This window comes from Ambystoma mexicanum, chromosome 3p (genome assembly GCF_040938575.1).
Source record: "Ambystoma mexicanum isolate Mex_15411 chromosome 3p, UKY_AmexF1_1, whole genome shotgun sequence".
NCBI classification, from domain to species: Eukaryota; Metazoa; Chordata; class Amphibia; order Caudata; family Ambystomatidae; genus Ambystoma; species Ambystoma mexicanum.
In genome coordinates this window covers 330,152,404-330,174,306 of record NC_090925.1, presented here as the reverse complement: position 1 = coordinate 330,174,306, position 21,903 = coordinate 330,152,404, and the positions used below count along the sequence as shown (strand labels likewise).

General features: G+C 47.6%; 1 protein-coding gene across 5 annotated transcripts in view; it reads left to right on the top strand.

Annotated features, from left to right (window-relative positions):
- The window catches only part of FNDC11 (fibronectin type III domain containing 11), a 338,342-nt gene that overhangs the window by 59,679 nt on the left and 256,760 nt on the right, over window positions 1–21,903 (top strand). The window contains exon 1 of one of the 5 annotated variants that reach the window (XM_069650905.1): window positions 12,637–12,754. The exons of 2 other annotated variants lie outside the window; for them this stretch is intronic. The gene's annotated coding sequence lies outside the window, so the exon portion shown is untranslated. Of the gene's footprint in view, window positions 1–12,636; window positions 12,755–21,903 lie in introns of those variants that run through there. 2 more of the 5 variants (XR_011304245.1, XM_069650906.1) reach the window with 2 other exon arrangements.

Here is a 21,903-nt window from a genome sequence, read left to right as displayed (position 1 = left end):
TCCCCTCGTAATCGAATGGAACATCACTGGACCCAGATCCCCCATACCCACATGGAGGATGCCCACTGAGGCACTTAAAGACCCTGAGTTCAGGGAAAGCCTTAGAGAAACTATAGAGAACTACACCAATGAGAATAAAGGCAGTGTAGCCCACCTAAGCACGGTCTGGGACGCTCTCAAAGTGGTTGTAAGGGGAGAGGTCATAGCAAAGGCCGGAGGCATGAGGAAACGCCTAAGAACTGAACTCGAATCATTAGAAGCTGAAATAGAACAACTAGAATCCAACACCCTGGACCTCCAACCACAGGAAGATAAGCTGGCCAGCTCTAGGGCCGCCTGCAAAGAAGCTTGGGACAGACTGGCCAAATTTGATTATATCACCAGAACCAACAAAGCGCACGCCCACGCCGACAAACCTGGCAGACTACTCGCCTGGCTGTGTAAGAAAGAACACCCCAAGTACTCGACCACTGCCCTAAGAGATGCCGATGGCACGCTACAAAGGTCCCAACAGGGAATTAATGATACCCTTAGGCTGTTCTACACCCAGCTGTACTCCCACGATGAAGAGGTACCCCCCGAGGACATCTCAGGCACCCTGGACGAAATTGGCTTGCCCCTTCTTCCGCTGCCACACAGGGAGGCCCTAGATGCCGACATCGACATAGATGACATAAAAGACGCCATCAAGTCACTGGCCACCTGCAGGGCACCGGGCAGCGACGGGCTGCCCGCTGAATTTTACAAAGCCTATGAGCCGGAACTGTCCACGCTGCTACACGAGGTATTCCAAGAAGCCTACGAGTCGGGCACCCTGCCCGAGAGTATGCGAGAGACCTTGATAGTTCCGCTCCTCAAGCCTGGTAAGCCTGCGGATGACTGTGACTCCTATCGCCCTCTCGCTATGCTCAATTATGACGTTAAAATTCTTACAACCATATTGGCCAAGCGGCTGTCCAGGGTGATCGGTGAAGTGGTGCACCCCGACCAGAGTGGCTTTGTGCCGGGCCGTAACACCACTGCCAACCTACGCAGATTACAACACATATTGTCACATCCCTCTCACACTGGGCAAGCCCACGCATTACTTTCTTTAGACGCCATTAAGGCATTCGATTCAATTTTCTGGGAATGGCTGATTGCGGTACTTAGGGAGTTTGGCTTCGGGGAACGATTCATTCGTTGGATCATAATTCTCTACACCAAACCGCGAGCACGGGTGAAGACTGGTCGACTCATATCCACGGCATGGGATATACAAAGGGGCACACGGCAGGGCTGTCCGCTCTCCCCCATGCTATACATAATAGGGCTTGAACCCATTGCCATCTTTTTTAGGAAACAATTTTTTGATGCTGGCATCAGGATTGATGGGGTGGACCACATAATTTCCCTATACGCGGATGATGTTCTCCTCTACGTGAGGGATCCGCAGCTGAATGTCCCAACCATGCTGGAGGTCCTTGACAACTTTGCCAAGGTGTCCGGCATACACTTTAGCAAGCGCAAGTCCTGTCTGTTTCCACTGGGTGCCCTCAGGGACACACATGTTGATGACCTCCCCTCACTGGGTATAGGATGGTGCCCCACTACGTTCCGCTATCTAGGCATCAATATTTACCACACGCCTGAACTCATGCACGCCAACAACACGGTAGCGGCACTCCCCCCCTTGCGCAAGTCAATCGGGTTTTGGGCTCGCCTCCCCCTATCCATGATGGGCAGGGCTTCCATCATTAAGATGATTGTCCTTCCCAGATTTCTCTATGGCTTCCAAAACATTTCGTATTACATTAGGGCTCCCTTCTTTCGTCTCTTAGGGAAGATACTTACAGACTTCCTGTGGGGAACTAGTAGGCACAAATTTGCATTATCCACCCTGACCCTCCCTTACGAGCAAGGAGGCATCCGGCTCCCTGATCTGGAGCGTTACTATCTGGCCGCCCAACTAAGCTTTGTGGCTAAATGGCTAGCCGATGATGTCACCCCTGAAACATTGCTCTTACAGCACTCGATTGCCCCAATCCGACTAAATGAACTCATTTGGGCCCCTCAACGTCTTGTGGATGGGATACCCTTCTTAGCTACCCTGGGTCGTCAGGTATGGCAAAGGGTTAAAAGTCTTCTTCGCCTACAGCACAGTTACAATCCAGACATACCGCTCTTAGCTGACCTATGCCAGAACTCAGTAAACCTTGCCTCTATTCGACACTGGGAAAGGCTGGGAGTATACACGTGGGGGGACCTATACAGTGAGGGCACTTTCCGGGACTTCTCCTCCTTGCAGCTCGAGGATGGCGTCCCAGCCGGTCAATTCCTTTGGTACGTAAGGATTCGCAATTTGGCTAGAACTAAATGGGACACGTGGCCTGAGGAGCCTGAATCTGACACCTTCATAACACACCTATACAGCCTGGGAGACGGGTGGAGGCCTGTGTCCCGCATATATAGTCACCTAATTGACAGGCCCAACCCCCGCAGCAAGGACCTCAAAACCAGGTGGGAGAGTGATTTGGGCCACGAACTGTCCGAAGCTGAATGGAACAGAGCGTTAGCGTTCCCCAATGCGGTATCCAGAAACTCCAGATTTAAATTAATTCAACTCAACATGCTATACCGATCATACTTGACACCACTTAGAATAGCCAAAATATATAACCTGCCCCAGCATAACTGCCCATGGTGTGGCAGAGACGAAGCCAATCTATTACACATGTTTTGGGGATGTGTCCAGGTCCGGAGACTCTGGGCGAGAGTTGAACTCCTCTGCAGCAAGGCAGGCATGACCAGAAACGAATGGACTCCATCAGAGTGCCTCCTCGGAACGTACTCCAGACTGGCCAAGTTCAAACACTCAGTCAAGCTAATGGATCTGGTATGCATTCTGGTCAAAAGGACCATTGCCATGGCTTGGAAGCGACCCAGAGGCCCACAATACCAGGCATGGCACAACGAACTTGAGCGCTGGATAGGGGCGGAAACTTCAGCTTGGGAGAATGGTCTCACCACTTCCCCCGAAGACACGAGCTCGGGACTTGCTGCCTGGAAAACACTCACCTGGGCCTTACTTAACCCCCCCAATGACGATAAACCCCCCTGAACAATTAGCCCCTGTTGACTCACAATACCTGGAACGGAACACTGGCACAATATCCAACCTGTGCTCCCCTGCGGCCAGGCCCCCCCTTGTTGCTTACATCATTGACATTATGGAGACTCGTTAATGTTGTTATTGTTTTGTTATTTCTGTTTATTTGTTTCTTCACAAAAGACCTATTTTGATGTATTCCAAATTACTACTACTGTGATTGTTTGGATCAGTGATGCAACTGCTTTATAACATAAATCTCAATAAAGAAATTCGAAAATAAATGAAGGGCTTGTACTCCTTATTCCTCCCAACATGGCCGTACCAAGCTCCGTGCTACGCACTAGCTTTCACGTCGTGGCACGTACTATAAATTGGTCACGCCCCTGCGGGTCCGCGCGTCTCAATGCTATCTTCGGTAGTGACCCGAAGTGTGTTTACTCTCTACATTGGTTTCCTTTGATCCTCTTACTTCCTTCCTTGCCTTTTATCCTGTTCCTGGATTTCCCCCCCTACTCACTCGTTCATCGCTATCCTGGATACCCTGGAACCATGAACTTCCCGGAACTCTGAACGTGTCCTGCAACCTGATGAGGCTCGGGCGAGCCTATTCAAGACCCGAACCATCCACAGGAAGAGTCCTGCGGCCGAACAAGGGAGATCCCGATCACAGGTGAGACGGGGGGAGATTTACAACAGTTTGAGATGCCAAACGATCAATACGGATTTTACCATGGAGAATGCTATTCAGGACCTGATGCGCGGAATGCAAGAACTTTCCACAGAGATGCAGAATTTAAAAGCCGTGAATGCGGCGCTAAGACAGCTTGTCTTGTCACGTAACTCCGCGAACAAGGACAGCGTATTATTGGGAGGAGTGGTTGATAAATACGATGGTTCAACAAAGACCTTACGTGGATTCCTAGATTCTTGTTTGGTACATTTTACCTTTCCGGTAATGCCCTTACATGGGCCACTCCTTTACTCAATTCAGGGGATGCTCTCCTGGATGATTATGAAGGGTTCATCGTGGAACTCAAGACCATGTTCGAACGACCAGAGCTGGTCCACGGTGCTCAAGAGAAGTTACTTGACTTCCAACAAGGATCCCAAGACATGTTGACCTATGTTACCAGATTCAGACAGCTAGCCAAAGAAGCGGACTGGCCCCTGGAAGCCAGTTTTACCTTGTTTCGCAGAGGTCTAAATGAAGAGATTAAGGACGTGTTAGCCAGGGTGGCACGTCCTAGTTCATTCCAGGCTCTCCTGGACTTGTCTATGCAAATAGACTTCAGAATCCAAGAAAGAAAGGCCGAAAAGAAAAAGAATAAAGTCTCAATTCAAAGAAACTCCGCAGAGAATACTACAAGGACAGAATCTGCCAAGAATCCGAGCACTGATTCTGAACCCATGCAACTTGGAGCCTTTCGTGGACCAATTTCCCCGCAGGAAAGGTTAAGAAGGATACACACAGGCTTATGCATGTATTGTGCCTCAGATAAACATCTAGTTAAAGAGTGTCCTCTGGCTCCTCCCCGACGCTCGGGAAACGCCAGCTCCCAATCCTAAATGGAGCAAGGTTTCGGGAGAGCGATGTTTGCTCCACATCAATTCCATCCTTGAACTCTCCTGGACAAAACAAATTGGTGATATTACAGGCCTTTTTATCGCCATCCAAGGACAAGGGCTACCCCATACTGACCTTGGTGGATTGCAGAGCAATGGGAGTCTTCATTGATCAAGATTGGGTCAGAAGTCATAACATTCCATATGAAGCAAGAAGTTTTTCACAGCCAGTGGAAGCAATTGACGGAAGACCTCTTTCCTCAGGACCCATAAGTCTGCAAACAAGGGAGATCCATCTTTCCATAAATCATCATCAAGAAAGAATTGTGTTTGACATTATAAAATCAGCCCATTACCCCTTGGTTCTGGGCATGCCCTGGTTACAAAGACACAATCCATATATTAACTGGACGGCCGGATCCTTATTCCTGGGCTCAGAGTTCTGTATGAACCATTGTTTAAACCTGGATACCTCAGTCACAGCTCCTATAAGTCTACCAAGGTGTCCAGAGACACCACTCATGGTTTCCAATATTGTACAAGTTCCAGAGATCTATCAAGGGTATGCTGATGTATTCTCTACTGCCATTGTTCAAGCCTTACCTCCACATAGACCCGAAGACTGTGCCATAGATACTGAACCCTCAGCAGTGATTCCCTTTGGCAGGAAGTTTATCCTTTCAGAACCCGAAAAGAGAGCCCTCCGGGAATACCTAGACACTAATCTTGAGAACGGCACCATAAGACCTTCAAAATCACCAGCTGGTGCTTTATTGTTCTTCGTTCCAAAAAAGGATACCAAAGAGCTTAGACCTTGCCTGGACTATCGGGGCCTAAATCAATACACCCTGAAAGACAGATACCCACTACCCCTGATCTCGGATATCCTTGAAGATGTGAGAGGTGCAGTGATATTCACGAAACTGGATCTCCGAGGTGCTTACCATTTGATCCGTATCCAGGAAGGAGACGAATGGGAAACAGACTTTAGAACACCCTTTGGTCACTTTGAATACCTAGTCATGCCCTTTGGTCTGACTAATGCTCCCGCAGTCTTCCAGCGTTTTATGGATAGGGTGTTCTCTGACATGTTATTTCTCAATGTTATCGTCTACTTGGATGAAATATTGATCTTCTCCAAGGACTCCTTGAAACATGAAGAACATGTAAAAGCAGTACTTCAAGTCTCCGTGAAAATCAACTCTTAGCCAAACCAGAAAAATGTTTGTTTCATGTTACATCAGTTCACTATCTGGGATTTGTCCTTAGTTCAGAAGGAATTAGTATGGACCCTTCAAAGGTGAAGGCCATACTGGCTTGGCCCGCCCCAACATCTGTTAAGCAAATACAATCCTTCCTGGGGCTTGCCAACTTCTACCGGAAATTCATTCCCACCTTTTCCGAGATTGTTCAACCCATTGTTAATCTCCTGAAGAAAGACGTTCCATTTCACTGGTCTATACCACAAGACAAGGCATTCCAACGCTTGAAAGAAGAATTCACTCAGGCCCCCATCCTGGCCCAACCTGACATAAATCGTCTTTTTCTAGTGGAAACTGATGCCTCCAATTACGCCATAGGAGCAGTTTTAAAACAAGAATCCGATGATAAGTTGGAACATCCCATTGCTTATCTCTGACGGACCCTGACCACCAGCGAGACTCACTACTCAGTTCTGGAGAAGGAGTTATTGGCTATTCGTCATGCCTTCACTGAATGGAGACATCTACTCCTGGGTGCTAAATATCCAGTTCAAGTCTGTACTGATCATCGAAATCTTCAGGTCCTACAATCCATGGAGTGCAGGAACAGTAGACAAGCTCGATGGGCCTACTGCTTTGCTCAATATCAATTTCAAATTTCACATGTTCCTGGATCGCAAAACTTGATTGCCGATGCCCTTTCTCGGCGTACCGACTACGTTCCCTTGGAGGATAAGATCTATCCTAAAATGTTTCCACCCACAATCTTTGTAGTTCAAGCGATCAATCTCCTGGAAGAAATCAGAGTACAGACTCAATTATCTAAACTCTGGAAGGACATATCGAAGAAAAATCCCTGGCGTCTAACAATCAAGGAAGGATATTTATTCAAGAACAATTCAGTGGTCATTCCGACAAAAGAACTTCAACAGAAGGTAATGAATCTATGCCATGATACTGTTCACTCCGGCCATCGAGGAGTAACCAACACCTTCCGTCTTATACAAAGACAGTTCTGGTGGCCAGGGATGAAGTCCAGTGTAGTTCAATACATCAAGACCTGTGCTATTTGTAGTCAGAACAAATACGATAATCAGAGGCCGGCGGGTCTGCTTCTACAACCTACGTTGCCAACCAGACCCTGGGAAGTTATTGCCACTGACTTCATTGTTGAATTACCACCTTCCGAGGATATACAACCATCATGGTAACCATTGACTTGTTCACTCATCTAGCTCATTTTACACCATTGTATAAACTACCATCTTCCTCAGAACTTGCTGGAATTTTCCTGGAACATATTTTTCGTCTTCATGGCCTTCCTTCCAAGATTATTTCGGATCGGGGACCTCAGTATATTTCACAATTCTGGAAACATCTCTGTCGTGTTCTAGGAATCCAACGTGCCCTTTCTTCAGGCTATCATCCACAAACCAATGGGGCAACGGAACGAGTAAATCAAACCCTGGAACAATATCTTCGTTGTTTTGCCACCAAGGTTCAAGACGATTGGTCTCTCCTTATACCTTTAGCCAAATTCTCCTACAATAACTCAGATCATTCAGCTCTCAAGATCAGCCCTTTCTATTGCAGTCAAGGTTATCACCCGTCTGTTTTACCATCAGTTCTTCCAGAATCTACTCCGGTACCTACCCTTGACTCATGGATTCAGAGGCTGATCGACTTACAAAGAGAGGCCAAGGATCAGTTAGAACAGGCCCAGACTCGAACCAAAAGATATGCAGACTCTAAGAGAAGACCATCACCTTCCTATTCAGTTGGCGATCAAGTCTGGTTAGCCTCAAAAATGTTACCTCGACATCTACGACCAAACAAATTAGCTCCTCGCTATTATGGTCCATTTTCTATAAAGGAGATCATCAATCCTGTCTCCTTCCGACTCAAGCTCCCGGATTCCTGGAAGAAGATACATCCAGTCTTCCATACTTCCCTGTTGAAACCCTACGTTAGTTCTACTCGAAAACCCTTCAAACCCACACCTGTTGTTGTGGACGACCAGTTGGAATATGAGGTGTCCAGGATATATGATTCCAGGTATAGGAGGGGTCGACTACAATATCTGGTCGAGTGGAAAGGCTACCCCCCTAGCGAGAGAACATGGGAACCAGTTTCTAATTTAAAGACCCTCGTTTGCTCAGAAGATTCCATCTTATTCACCCAGGCAAGCCTGGAGGAACCATTCTTCGGAGGTGGCATGCTGTCATGACCCGGCGAAATTGCCCCTTCTGGACATCATGGTCATTGTCACGAAGGGCTTGTACTCCTTGTTCCTCCCAACATGGCCGTACCAAGCTCCGTGCTACGCACTAGCTTTCACGTCGTGGCACGTACTATAAATTGGTCACGCCCCTGCGGGTCAGCGCATCTTAACACTATCTTCGGTAGTGACCCAACATGTGTTTACTCTCTACATTGGTTTCCTTTGATCCTCTTACTTCCTTCCTTGCCTTTTATCCTGTTCCTGGATTTCCCCCCCTACTTACTCGTTCATCGCTATCCTGGATACCCTGGAACCACGAACTTCCCGGAACTCTGAACGTGTCCTGCAACCTAACAAGGCTCGGGCGAGCCTATTCAAGACCCGAACCATCCACAGGAAGAGTCCTGCGGCCGAACAAGGGAGATCCCGATCACAGGTGAGACGGGGGGAGATTTACGACACCAGATGAGAGAGCAAAACCTGAGAGTTCTGGGCTAACAGGAGCATGTCGTCGAGATATATAATTATTCTGATCCCCTTGGACCTGAGGAGAGGCATCACAGGCCTTATCAACTTGGTGAAGCACCATGGGGCTGAAGACAGGCCAATCAGGAGGGATGCAAATTGCCAAACCCGACCCCCCCCACTGAAACTGGAGGAACCCCTGGTGTGGAGGGAACAAGGGAACCACTAAGTAAGCATCCTTGAGGTCCAGCTTGACCATCCAATCTGCTGGAAGGAGGGTGTCTCTGAGAAGGTGAATTCCTTCCATCTTGAAGTGGTGGTAAACCACAAAGGAATTGAGGGCTTTTAAATGTATCACTGGGCGGAACCCCTGATCCGGTTTGGGAACTAGAAATATGGTACTCAGAAACTGAGATGACCTGTAAGAGGCTGGCACCACCGCTCCCTTGGAGATGAGATCCTTGACCTCCACATCTATTAGTGACTGCTTTACTCTGTCCAGAACCAAAAGGGTGGGAATTGACAACTGGCAAGGAGGGGAATAAAACTCTATGCGATAACCTTGGACTGTCTGCAACACCCAGAGGTCCGATGTGAGGGATTTCCACTGTGGGAGAAACCTGCTAGTCTGCCCCCTAGACCTTTGAGGGAAGAAACATTTAACACTTGAAACAATACCTGATGCTCCTCTGGACCTCCTGGTACCTCTGCCACTATGTCCTCTCCAACCCGTATTTTGTTGCGGGAAGAATTGGGTGTATGCATCTCGAGCAGAGGATGAATTCTGGGAGCCTCGTGAGGCAAACTGACGGGGGCGGGAATGGCCCTGGGAGAAGCGGCCGGAAGAGCGGCCTCTACCTCTTCCGGCCCTGGGGAAAACGTTCTGCGTGAAGACTTTCTTTATATTGGCCTGGGCCTTATCCAAGGCCGTATACGTATGGACATACGCAGACAGATCTTTGAGAAAACTCTCCCCAAACAAATTCCCCTGAGCCGAAGGGCCTGCTTCCCTATCAGACATATCCGCCAGTTTTGAGTCCAGTCTCATTAGCAGAGACTTGCGCCTTTCCCTTGATATAGCCGCATTGGCATTGCCGAGCAGGCAGACCATTCTCTGTATCCAACCCCTTAACATGTTTACATCCACAGGGGAATTGGAGGCTACCGCCTCCTCAGCCATTTCAAAAACCTGAGTCACAAGACCCAGAACATCTAAGAGCTTGTCCTGACAGCTGCGCCAAGCCTTGTCCACCCCTTTTCTGGGGTCTTTACCCTTCTGGGTCAAGAACACTGCCATGGGCTGATCAGTATCAGGAGTACACGCCACCTTGTCCTGTAGGACTGGCCTAGGGCATTCCGATCTTAATTTGCTCCTATCCCCTTTAGGCAGCGGATGCCTGACCCAATACTCTAAGAACGAAGCAATCTCTTGAGAGCGTTGCCACTCTGCTGATCTGGGATGCAAAATGAGGGCAGGATCAAAAAAGGGAACCCCATTAATGTCCAATACCGGACCTTCCTGCGTGGGAACGGGAGCAACCGTCCTCTTACGCCTCTTAGGGGGCGAATCAGAGTCCTCAGAAGAATCTGAGGAAGAAATAGGTATAGGGGATACCTGCGTGGGGAGATGCGCATAAGAGGGCCAAGGGGTTGAGGAAAGGGGCTGAGACTCATCCCTCTTTCGCTTTTAGGCTCTACCAGGGGAAGAATCAGGGGAAGAGACTGGGCGAGGACTGAGTTGTCCTGAAATATGCTTCGTTTTCCTAGAACACTTTTTTGGTGTTACGCCTCGGCAGGCACGGAGGAGGATTATTGCCCTTCGGAAGGGCATGCGTCACATTGCAAATCCATTCTACGCCCACTGGCAACTGCCCTGGAAAATAGTGGCTTCAGCTCACTCCGCGGCGCCCTGCGGCAAGTTGAACTACGATTCCCAGCCTTCCGCCTCCCGCTCTCAGCAGATGGGCGATGATGCGTGAACCTCGGTTTCGTCCGGTTCCGCCTTTCCCCTTCCCGATTTAAACCGCACAACCGGGGAAAGACGCTGCTTCTGATTAAAGTTGCATCCCGGTGTTTAGAAGTTCCGTCTTCGATCCTACTATACTTACCTGTGTACCAGACCTGTTTTCTCCTTCACGGACTGCCTCTGCCTGCCGCTTTTGGAAAACTGCTTACCTGTGTACCAGACCTATTTTCTCCTTCACGGACTGCCTCTGCCTGCCGCTTTTGGAAAACTGCTAAACCTGTGTACCAGACCTGTTTTCTCCATCACGGACTGCCTTTGCCTGCCACCGAAACCATCACCTACAATTCTCCAATTCCATTGTGTCTCTTATGGTTGTCGTTCCCATCATCTCCACAATCAGACTTCCGTTGGACATTCTTCAGTAGTGCACAGGGACGCCTTGCAGACAGTGCACCCACTCGACTCTAGCGCGGCCCTCGTTCCGCCCGGGTTTAGTTCCCTAACTAACCTACCCATTTCTTATTTTGCACTTCCGTTTTTGAACTCCTTTGGGATAACTCAGACTCAACAGCACAGCCGTGGTAAGGGTTCTCTAATTTATGATTCCATACCTCGTAGCCAAGAGACCACTATCATTAGTATAGGTTACATTCTCCTTTCTTACTTATAGGTGGTTCTGGTTGCCTTAAACAAGGGGAGGGCATAGCTCAGGTACTACTAGAATGAAGTAACAAGGGAAAGGATTCTTCTTACAGTTCCAATTGCTCACCTCTTGTTTTTTCCTTTACAGCTGGGTTCTTGGCGGCGTGTCGTCCCCGCCCTTTTGAGCGATCAGTCCATCTGCCTGGTCCTACCCAGCAGAGGGTCATATCGTTAAAAAGGTCTTGTGCCCTCACAGAGAGGAGGCTAGGTTGGAGGCCCCGACCTAGCTCTTCAATCAATAGTGGAGTCCTGTGTCTTCCGGCCACCGATTGGTTTACTTCCCGTCCGGTGAGTAACATTTGGGGCTTGGGGCTCTACAGAGGGACCCGAACCCTGAGGAGGGTGAAAATCCGCTATGTGGTTAATTACCTGTCAAAAGCTGAAGCCAGCGTGTTATTAAGGCCAGACAAGGCTGAATCAATGGATGACTGGATAGCCCGCTCTACTGAAGGCTGTTGATTAGCCTGGTCCCCCCAATTATCTGTTTTCTTGGAAGTGCACACCTGAGTACTGGCATCCGCAAAAGCAGGGACAACATTATTACTCCCCATGCCAGTCTTATCCATCATTGTCACCACAGAAGTGTAAAACCTCCAATCAAGGCAGCCGAGCAGGCTGTGTGCCAAAAGAACCCCAGATTAGCCCAGCAGGCTTAAGAAAATAAAAGCAACACCCCAACAGAGTGGGAAAACTGGTGACAGCCGAGCAGGCTAAATGTAGACCCGAGCAGGGTGAAAACAGGAGTGGAAAAACAGCCAAGCAGGCTGACAGAAAAAAGAGCACTGAAATGAAATAAAGGGAAAACCACTCCTTAAGGTGCAATTAATAATATGAATGCTCCTGCACCTTTAAGCAAACAGGCACAAACAGGCAGGCCTAGCCTGAGTGCTTCCTATGATACGCGAGCAGCGTATACATAAACAAACACGCGCCGCATGTGAAACAATGTCAGTAATCTCAATTAACGTGACGCATGTCGGGGAAGAAGTTAAGCTTCTTTAAATAAACCGCATGTGTCACGGGCCCGGCTGCAAGAAAGGCTATGAAAACAAACACCCTCTCATGAGGGAGAATTCCTCACACACGTCACTGAGCTAGAGAGAGTAACTTAGCTGTGTCAGTCATCATAAAGAAAGAGGATTTGTTATTGGAGAAAGGGACATTTATGGACTTGGCTACACGCCCATTGGGGGGGCATGACCTGTCCGCCATTTTGGAATGGGACATTTATAAATATTATTTGTTAAAGTTGTGTTACAAACATTTCAGAAAAGTTTTTTACAAAATGTTTATTTCTTTGCTGCTGTGTTTGTCAGAGTGAAGAAAGCTAATGCATAATAGGAGCCTCCTGTCTTGCCATAGAATCTCTAAAATCGACTTCTGCATTGATATCTTGACCGGAATCCCGTAAAGCAACTCACGATTACAACGGGCCCAGAATTCCGCGGTGAGACTTGTGTTCCGCTTGCCAACATTAGTCCTTTCTCTCCCTCTACCGGAAGACCCTCCACTGGCTCCCAGAGCAGCAGAACATCATTTTCAAGGTACTCTGCCTGGTTTACGAGCGTCTTCATGGTCGCCTTTATCTTGCGCCAATCGCGTTACCTTGCTGTCCATTACGATCGCTACGTTCTTCCGCTAAACATCTTCCAGCGGTTCCTGTCTCTCACTTTGTCCAGCAGGGAGAGGGTTTCAGTTCTGCGTCCGCGTCTATGGAATTCCCTTCCCAAACGCCGTAGACCACAGAATTCGTACCCATCTTTCCGAAAGCAGCTAAAAACTCACCTTCTTCAGTAACGTTAGCAACGCCTCATTTCTATTTGCAACACGTGCCCAAGATCGGAGCCTAGATGCAGTCCAGTCTGCTCGGGTCTCTTCCCCCCTAATGGAGAAATACACAAAATAATGATCTAATTGACCCAGCATGGACATTACCAATAGTCCCACTGTAACAGATTGACACACAAACACTATAACATGTTTACATTTTCCCACTTTTGTGCCTGGGAATTTCCTGTACAGTTTATGGAATATATTTTGTACCGATTTAGGGGTACGTTTGACCATATTTTGGGGTAATTGGCATGCTGATTTCGACGAATTGTCTTGTTTCTTTGAGGACACTGACTATGATTGACTAGTCTGCTGAAAGTTTCAGAAGATTGCTTCACTTACGGAGACCGCTGATGTGTATCTATTATAGATGCAAATGTTTTATGTACTCCTGCCACCTAGTGGTTAAATACGGGATAAATTAAAAATAAAGTAGCAGGATTATTTTATTTTGTTACACATCACTGGAGTCCAGCAAATTCTTTTCTCAACATGTGTAATGATGTTAATTTAGAACATCCTTTAACCAGGAGCACCCAGCCAGTTCATTTTGGCAGAGAAGCTGTTGCTGTCAAATCAAACATACCATTTGTGTGGCAGCACTTCAATGCTTTCGTATAGGATGTAGGATATATATATATATATATATACCTAAAGGCACTTAAAGAGTACATATCGGTACATATAGAAATGCCACTTCCTCAGAGAATCTTTGTTATGGTACATTAACTTTCACGGCAATACCATAGGTACTAGCTAGGGGTAATTGGGGGCAAATTAGCAGAAATATATGTGTGTGTATATATATATATATATATATTTCATTTTACAGGGCCTGCGGTAGCGGCCGTGTAGTTATGGTTAAGTTGCTCAACCTATAGGAAGGGCACTTTTTGGGAGGCTTATAACTTTGCCCACCCTTGACGAATCCTCACCAAACTTGGCAAAAACAAGTATATGGCCCGCTCGGATTAATTTTGCAAAGTTTGGTGAGGTCTCATCAAGGGGGGAGGGGCAAAGTTATAGGGGGTCCCAAAATGTGTGGTTTTCCTCATAGACCTAATGGAAAAAAGATTTTGCTCATGCCTACAGCCCAAACTGCTGAACGGTTTTTCACCAAATTTGTGACAGGAGCGGCAGACTGGCCCGGAAAGCGTGTTTTTGTAAATTTGGTCTAAATCCGTCCAGTCGTTTTTTTTTTTAACAGCAAAAAAGTTGGAAAAAAAAATGTGTGATATCTGGGTCCGGTCTGCAGACTCATTTCCCTATTTGGTCCGCGGACACAACTCTGGACCAATCGGGGTCCAGCGTGTTGTCCGCTGACACCGGACGCGCCCGCTGATTGTATGCTGAAGGGCGTAAACTGCGTCAGATATTTTGAAACGGTCACCAAGTTGGATTTGCGAACTGCGCCCATAGGCCGCAGACATCGCAGTAAAAACATAATAAAAAACACAACATTACACTTGTCAAGCTAATGAAAAAATCTCTGGGGTGCTGAGGATGGGATGGCGTAGCCATAAAAAGCCAAAAAAAGGTGGGTTTCCAGCTTTGAAGTTCACAAACAGCTCGGGGCAGCCCTGTAATGTTTTGCGAACATCTCAGATGTTATGGGACATCCGTACATATTTTTGCAATACAGGGTTGGTGAAAAGCAGTTTTTGGATGGCTTATAACTTTGGCGCCACTCAATGAAACTGCATGAAATTATGTGATATTATTCTAGATCTGACCTTGAATGTTCCTACAAAGTTTGGTGCAGTTTTGCCAAGAGGGAACAAAATTAGAGGGGGATCTCAAAATATTAGAAAGGCTTATAAATATGTTACAGTTTCAAAAAACTGTTCAAAGGTTTGCAAAAAGATTTAAGACCCAGGTTTGAATGTTTTTGCACTGTTTTGTGAAGAGGGGGCAAAAGTAGAGGGGAGGTTGAACATTGGATGGCTTATAACTTTGTTGCCGTTTGACGAATGTGTACAACATATTTTAGAAAAATTATATACCCAACTTCTGGGAGCTAAGTTATATGACTATTTTATGTACATACATTTTGACACTTTTCAAAAAAAATAACATGGACAGATTTGCAGCAAAGTCATGCAAGGAGTATAGCAAGGACCTGAAAGCATGGCTTTGCAAATGTGACAGGGTTTTATTTTTTGAAAAGTGTAATAATGTACGTACAAAAAATAGGGATATACTTTTGGTGACTGAGGTATAGGCTGTGGCCATGGGCCGTGGCCAGATTGTACCAGTCTTAGACTGTGGCCTTGGGCAGTGGCCAGATTGTCTGACTCAAACAATCAGGTTACTGGCCATGACCACGAGGAACTGGCAATGGGGTTAAAGTGGGAATGGCCACCAGGGAATGGCTATGTGGTAACGTTTTTCAAAATCGGGATAGGTTTGAATGGGAAATCTTTTTTTGCCTGTGGCTAAAATTCTGCCCGTGGCTACAGCCCGAAGTGATGCATAGGCTTGCATCAACAGATCGCAGTGACTACCGCTGCATGCACTCTGAGACAATGCTAATCAGCACATAATTATAGAGGACGCTGAGCTAGGTGCCCACGTGGTCACCCCTTGAAATCATTAACCATCTTTATTTGCGACCATACTGAGACAAGATGTTGGGATTGCATGCCAGACTCATTTCCCCAACCTCAGAGCAATGACTGCCCACAATCCACACTCATTGAGAAAGACCCTAGAGAGTCGAAACATGTGTCGGCTGACTTATAACAATAAACAGAGCACCTTTAAAAAAGGAAGCAGAGACAATCCGGCGAACTATCGACCCCTAGCCCTACTGGACATCATGGGCAAAATATTTGCGACCCTACTCCTATCAAAATTTCAAAACTGGGCAAGAACCTCTCCTTCAACCGATCATTTCCAAACGGGATTTCTCAAGACGGCCTCAACAAGCATAAACATCTTGATCTTGAACATCATCAAAGACAACGTAAAAAACGGGGCTCCGAAAGTTTTCCTCGCATTTATCGACTTATCTAAAGCATTTGATAAAGTAAGCCGTCAAAGACTATGGTCGAAATTGTCCAACTGGAAGTGTCCAGAGGAAATATTGGACCCAATAATCGCATTACACACAGAGACAACTATGCGAGTTCGATTAAACCAACAAGGCATGTTATCGGAAGTAGTAAAGGTTGAAAGAGGGGTCAAACAGGGATGTCCCTTAGCCCCTGCTCTATTCATCGCATTTTTGGGTGACTTTCAATATACGCAAACTTCATTGAGAGCATTCCCTCCAAAATTTGGAAACAGCGCAGTGTCCAGGTTGCTCTACGCCGACGACCTGATTCTGATGGACCAAACTCAAGTCGGTCTTCAGCGCCAGTTGACAAACCTGGCCAGATTCATTACCAAAAACGACTTAGAAATAAACGTAGAGAAATCAAAAATCTTGATCTTGGGGAACAAGCGCTCAAAATCTAAACCAGGTGGCACCTGGTTCTTAGACAACGTAAAGATCGAGATAGTCACAAACATCAGATACCTGGGTGTCATGATTGATGAATCAAGAGCTGAGAACTCAACCATCGTGGCTCTCTGGGCGAAAGTCAAAACACTCACCACTCAAATAAGACTGATCGATAACAAATACGGTAAATTTTCCCTAATACCGGCAATCCAGTTTTACAGACAAAAGGTGGTACCAGCCTTAATCTACGGAATGGACGTAGCGCTCAACATGCACGACTCCATCTGGCCAAAACTAGAGGGATACCTCCGGAAAGCGGTTTTGGGATTGCCAAAATCGACATCCATCGCAGCCATACGACGAGAACTTGGCTTATTATCTCTGTCAGCATCCTTAGAACAAAGCCAAATGAGAGCATTGAGGAAAATCATTGACCCGGACTCGCTGCCAATATACAAAACGATTCGAGAAGAACTTAAGACGGGGCGCTGCAAAGCATTGACCCTTTGGGAAAAGAAACTAACTTCAAAACTAAAAGACCTTGCCTGCACCCGCGAGGACTTAATTCAAAACCCGGAAAAAATCAAAAGCAAAGTAGCACATGAGGACTGGATCACTACATGCCATCTGGCAACGGCAAACAAACTGCTTTGTCACCTTCCACCCACCACTAATAAACTAAACCTTCCGCTGAACTATTGCATCAAATTCCCAAACAAGAATCTCCGGAAAACGTTCATGCGAACAAGACTAAACCTGATGCCAACGCAAGAAATTCGGGCTATCCGCTCTCAGCCAATAAACAAAACCTGCAGACTATGTCTAAACCCAGACATCACAGAAACATCAAGACATCTGATCTTGAACTGTCCTAAAACCGCCTACCTCCGAGCGGCATTCTTGCTACCGCTTCTCCAGGACTCTACTCTTAGAGAAGAACAGATTTGGTGGTGTAGATTGATCGCCGGGGAAAAAACAAAATGGGTCATAGTGGCAGTCAAGATTCTCGAAGCTGCCTTAAAAAAGGCTACTGAACTCTGACTTAAATAACGAACTTAGCCAACATTGAAATCGGTGAAAGTGCACCAACAGACCCCAGAAAAAACGCTGATCTTTTTATACCTTGTAAAAATCAATTCTTTTTGGTTAAAATCAAGTAAATAAAAAAAAAAAAAAAAAATAGAGCACCACCAATGGCTTTCAAGACTGCTTTAATACAATAGTAATTTATTGAATAACCCAGCGCTCAGGTGAACAGGGCTCACCCTCCTATTCGAAACCTAACACTTGAAGAAGGAAGGGCAGCATCACAAAGAACCCCATCACCAGCAGCAGGGTAATCTGTTCAAAGTACTATTCAACAGCCCTGCAATTACTTGATAATCGTGTACTCTGATTTGATTATTTGGGCATGCAGCATGGCCAAAGCCCTAGGTTTGAATGGAAAAAAATATTTTGCTTGCGGCTATATCCTGAAGTGCTCTACTGAATTACAACAAACCTGCGCAAGCAGCATCAGTAAGGACTTGAAAGCATGTTTTTGCAAATCTCTTTTGTGTTTTATTTTTTGAAAGTGTCCAAATGTAAGCACAAACAATAGTGATATAACTTTTCTGCCGTAGGCAGTGACACAAAACATAGTGATGTAAGTTTGGTTCATGGGCAATGGGCCTGGCCCTTGGCAAGGACAAATGCCTACTCTGATTTATCTATTGGGGTATGCTGCATGGCCGAAGCTCTAGGTTTAAATGGGGAAAAAAATCGTCCTGCGGCTGCTGTCCGGAATGCTGGATGGGATTGAAGAAAACTTGTGCAAGAGGCATTAGGCAAGGACCTGTAAGGATGCTTTTGCAAATCTGCTCTGTGTTATACTTTTTTGAAAATGTCGAAATGTAAGTTAAAAAAATAGTGATATCATTTTTCTGCTGTGGGCAGTCGGCCTGGCCCTCGGCAAGGACAAATGTCTACTCTGATTTGCTCATTGGGGTATGCGGCATGTCCGAAGCCCATGCCCCATGGATTGTGGAGACTGGCCATGCAATTGTTAACAGAAAAGGGGTGGCCCCTTTATTTTTTGTTCTCAGGCGGCTTTCACTTAACAATGGGGGAGATACATATTGTACATAAACAAAGTAAACAGCTGCCCCTCCCTCAGATCTCCAGATCTAGACAGACCTCTACTTTTAGTGCAACATGTCATTTGTGATGCACAACGCCTTTGTATTTTTCTAGTACATAAAAGTTCATTTATTTCAGCATATTATGGGGGCGTGGCTAACCGTGGGATGTGGTAGACGTGTGTCTGCTCGGCTCCCGCGGCCGCATTCAATATCCTGATTTAAAAGCCTGATTCCCGATGTAACAAGAGCTGGAAATACCCTTGTGAGACGGCAAACACCCTTGGGCACACACGGGGTGAAGAACGAAGGAAACCGCGGTCGGATTCACCGGAGACGACCGTGAGAAGTTTGGTGGCGAGCAGCATCCAGCCTACCTTCAAAATGCAAAACTGAACGTCCTGTGCCTATGCAGCGAGGCCGTGCTGAGGCGGAGTCCAGCCCGCGACAGACCTGAGAGGTCCCGATTGGCGGGCGCGCTCTCGCAGGCCATTACAGACGAGAGAGCGGCGAGAGAACCCGCCGAAGAGTGGAGTCCGGGTTCCCCCTCGCGAGCACCCACCCCCTGGGAAGACCGGCGAGAGCATCGGACCATAACGTTTCCAGTTGGGAAGCCGAGAGGGCCGGTGAGGGGAGTGTAGGTTGTGTCCCCGTATGAGCCCTGCCCCCGCCAACTGCGGGGAGCGGGGCAGCCCCGGAGAAGGGCGAGGAGCTGTGGGAGAGCCGCTGAGACCAACGCAGCCTTCTGCCTTTCCGGTCCCGCCGGTGCCGCTGTTCCAGTGACATACGCGCGGAAGCATAGCAAAACATACCTCAGGAGTGCGCCAACAATAAAGGGTCTGGCTACCCAAAGAGGTAAAAGTGACAAGAGGCACACTGGGAGACGTAGTACCCAGGCGAAAGTTGGCTGGGCCAGCACCCACATCGGCCCTTGTAGCGCGAGTGGCATTTGGAGCAAGGTGGACTGTGGCACCCTCAGTCGGCTGGCCGTCCCGAAGTGGGGTATAGTCAGGGGTGGACTCAGAGGGACAGGACAATTGGCTTACAAGCAGGCCCCCTCGATAGCAGGACACACTGGCTTGCCTTCAGTTGGCTCCCCTGTAGGCGAACTGGACCCAGAGTACTCCATATCAGGGTACATACTTGCAGCCCCCACGGCCACGGCGTGCGCTGGGCGGTTGCTCAAACACATAGTGAAGCATCCTTTATAAAGTGGTCAACACACGGAAACGCAAATATCCAGCGTGAGTGGCATCATGGGGAAGGACAAGCCGAGGAGGCTTCCCACACAGAGCAGAATGGATCAATATACCATTCCTCCACTCCAGCCCACTGACCACCACCTGCAATCCTCGGATGAGATGGAGACGGACCAGGGAATTTCGCTGAAAGACATTATGGCTGCCATAGCCGACTTCCGCACGTCCATGGAGCAGAAAATGGACGGTATAAGAATGGATGTTTCCCTCCTCAGGCATGACCTCCAAAAGCTAATGGCACGCACCGGGGGGGCTGAGCAGTGCATATCCAACACGGAGGACAGGATGAACAGCATGCAACAGCAGCTCCATAATGCAACATCCAAATTGCTGGAAGACAGAATTGAAGAGGGAGAGGGTAGGTCCAGATGTAACAATGTGCACATCCTCGGCATACCCGAAAAGGCAGAGGGCGCCTGCATGGAACTTTTTCTAGAACAATGGCTTTCCGACCTGTACGTGCCCAACGCCTTCTCCACGTTTTTCTCCATAGAGAGAGCACACAGGGTGCCCACGAGCAGACCACCGCCTGGCGCCCACCACGAACTGTGATAGCAAGATTTTTAAACTACAGAGACCGTGACGACCTACTGCAACATACGTGTGCCAAAGGAGCTGTCACGTTCAATGGCTCCCAAATCGCCTTCTTCCCGGATTACACAAGAGAAGTGCAAAGGGCAAGGCAATCCTTCGATCCCCTGAAAAGACAATTGCACACGATGGGAGTGAAGTACGGCCTGCTCTTCCCTGCACAACTCAAGATTTACCACAAAGGCACAACAGTCCATATTAGTGATCCTAAGGAGGCTTGGCGCTGGGCCGAGCAAAACATAGATGGAGATTGGTCGGCCCTCTGCAAAAATAGGGGGAGAAATCGAAGACCTCCGCTAGACCAACAGCGAGAACCCCGCCAACCACCAGCGCAGGACCAACCAGAAGATTTGGGGGGTTGAACCTCCCCCCCACCACTGCGCCTGTCAATATCCCGTGGCCACGCTAAGATACCCAAGTCGGACTATAGATCTTTCTACAGTACACACACACACGCAATGATAGGCAGCACACACCCACCTGTAGCAGCATGCCCCAAGTCCTACAGTAAAAGGAGAACCTTCCCCCGGGGAGTGCAACAATTTCCATGTGTATCATACGTGTAGACTCCCACGGGTACCACCTTTAGAGGAGTATTACCTTCCCCTTGAGTCCCATTTAGGGGAAGGCCACTTTTACCTGAAATTAAGTTCAGTGCATGTTAGGTGTCCAGTTGATACCATAGAGCCTTTGTTTGGGCGACCAATGCTTCTAGTTGGGAGGAGTATGGGGTGGGGGGTCAGGGGTTTGTTAAGTACAGCTTCACTAGGGACCAGTCGAACTCATAGGGGAATATGGCCAGAAAGGATGTCAATACCCCACGGGCGCAGCTCCAATGGGTGCATAACACCGCCGGTGGCAATTAGGGCCGCTACCAGGACATGCTTACATGGCAGAATATAGTAGTAATGTTGACGCTCTCAGAACACTGAGGCTCATGTCTTGGAATGTTAATGGTCTGGGAAATGCAATTAAGCGCCGTCTGGTGCGCCAATTCCGGAACAGACCGGGGGCTGATATAGTGTTCCTATCCGAGACACATCTTGCTGGCACAGAATGTACCCTATTTAGACGTACAAACTATAAGCTGACATTCCACTCGGGCTTCACGATGGGCTCCAGAGGCGTCATGATCCTGGTACATAATAGCCTCCCCCTCCACCTCTACACAGTGACCCATGACACAGACGGCAGATACATATATGTGACGGGTGAGTTGTGGGGGCAATCCATCGCACTGATAGCTATCTATGCACCACCAACACTTCTAGAGCCCCTACTCACTGACATTACCCCGCTAATCGCTAATGACACCTCCAACTGCATGATATTAGGTGGTGACTTTAATTTCAGCTTATTATGCACAGTTCATATCAAACATAGTATCACATAGAACATACATATCACAACAATCATAGACACATAACAACATTTTTCAATACATTCAG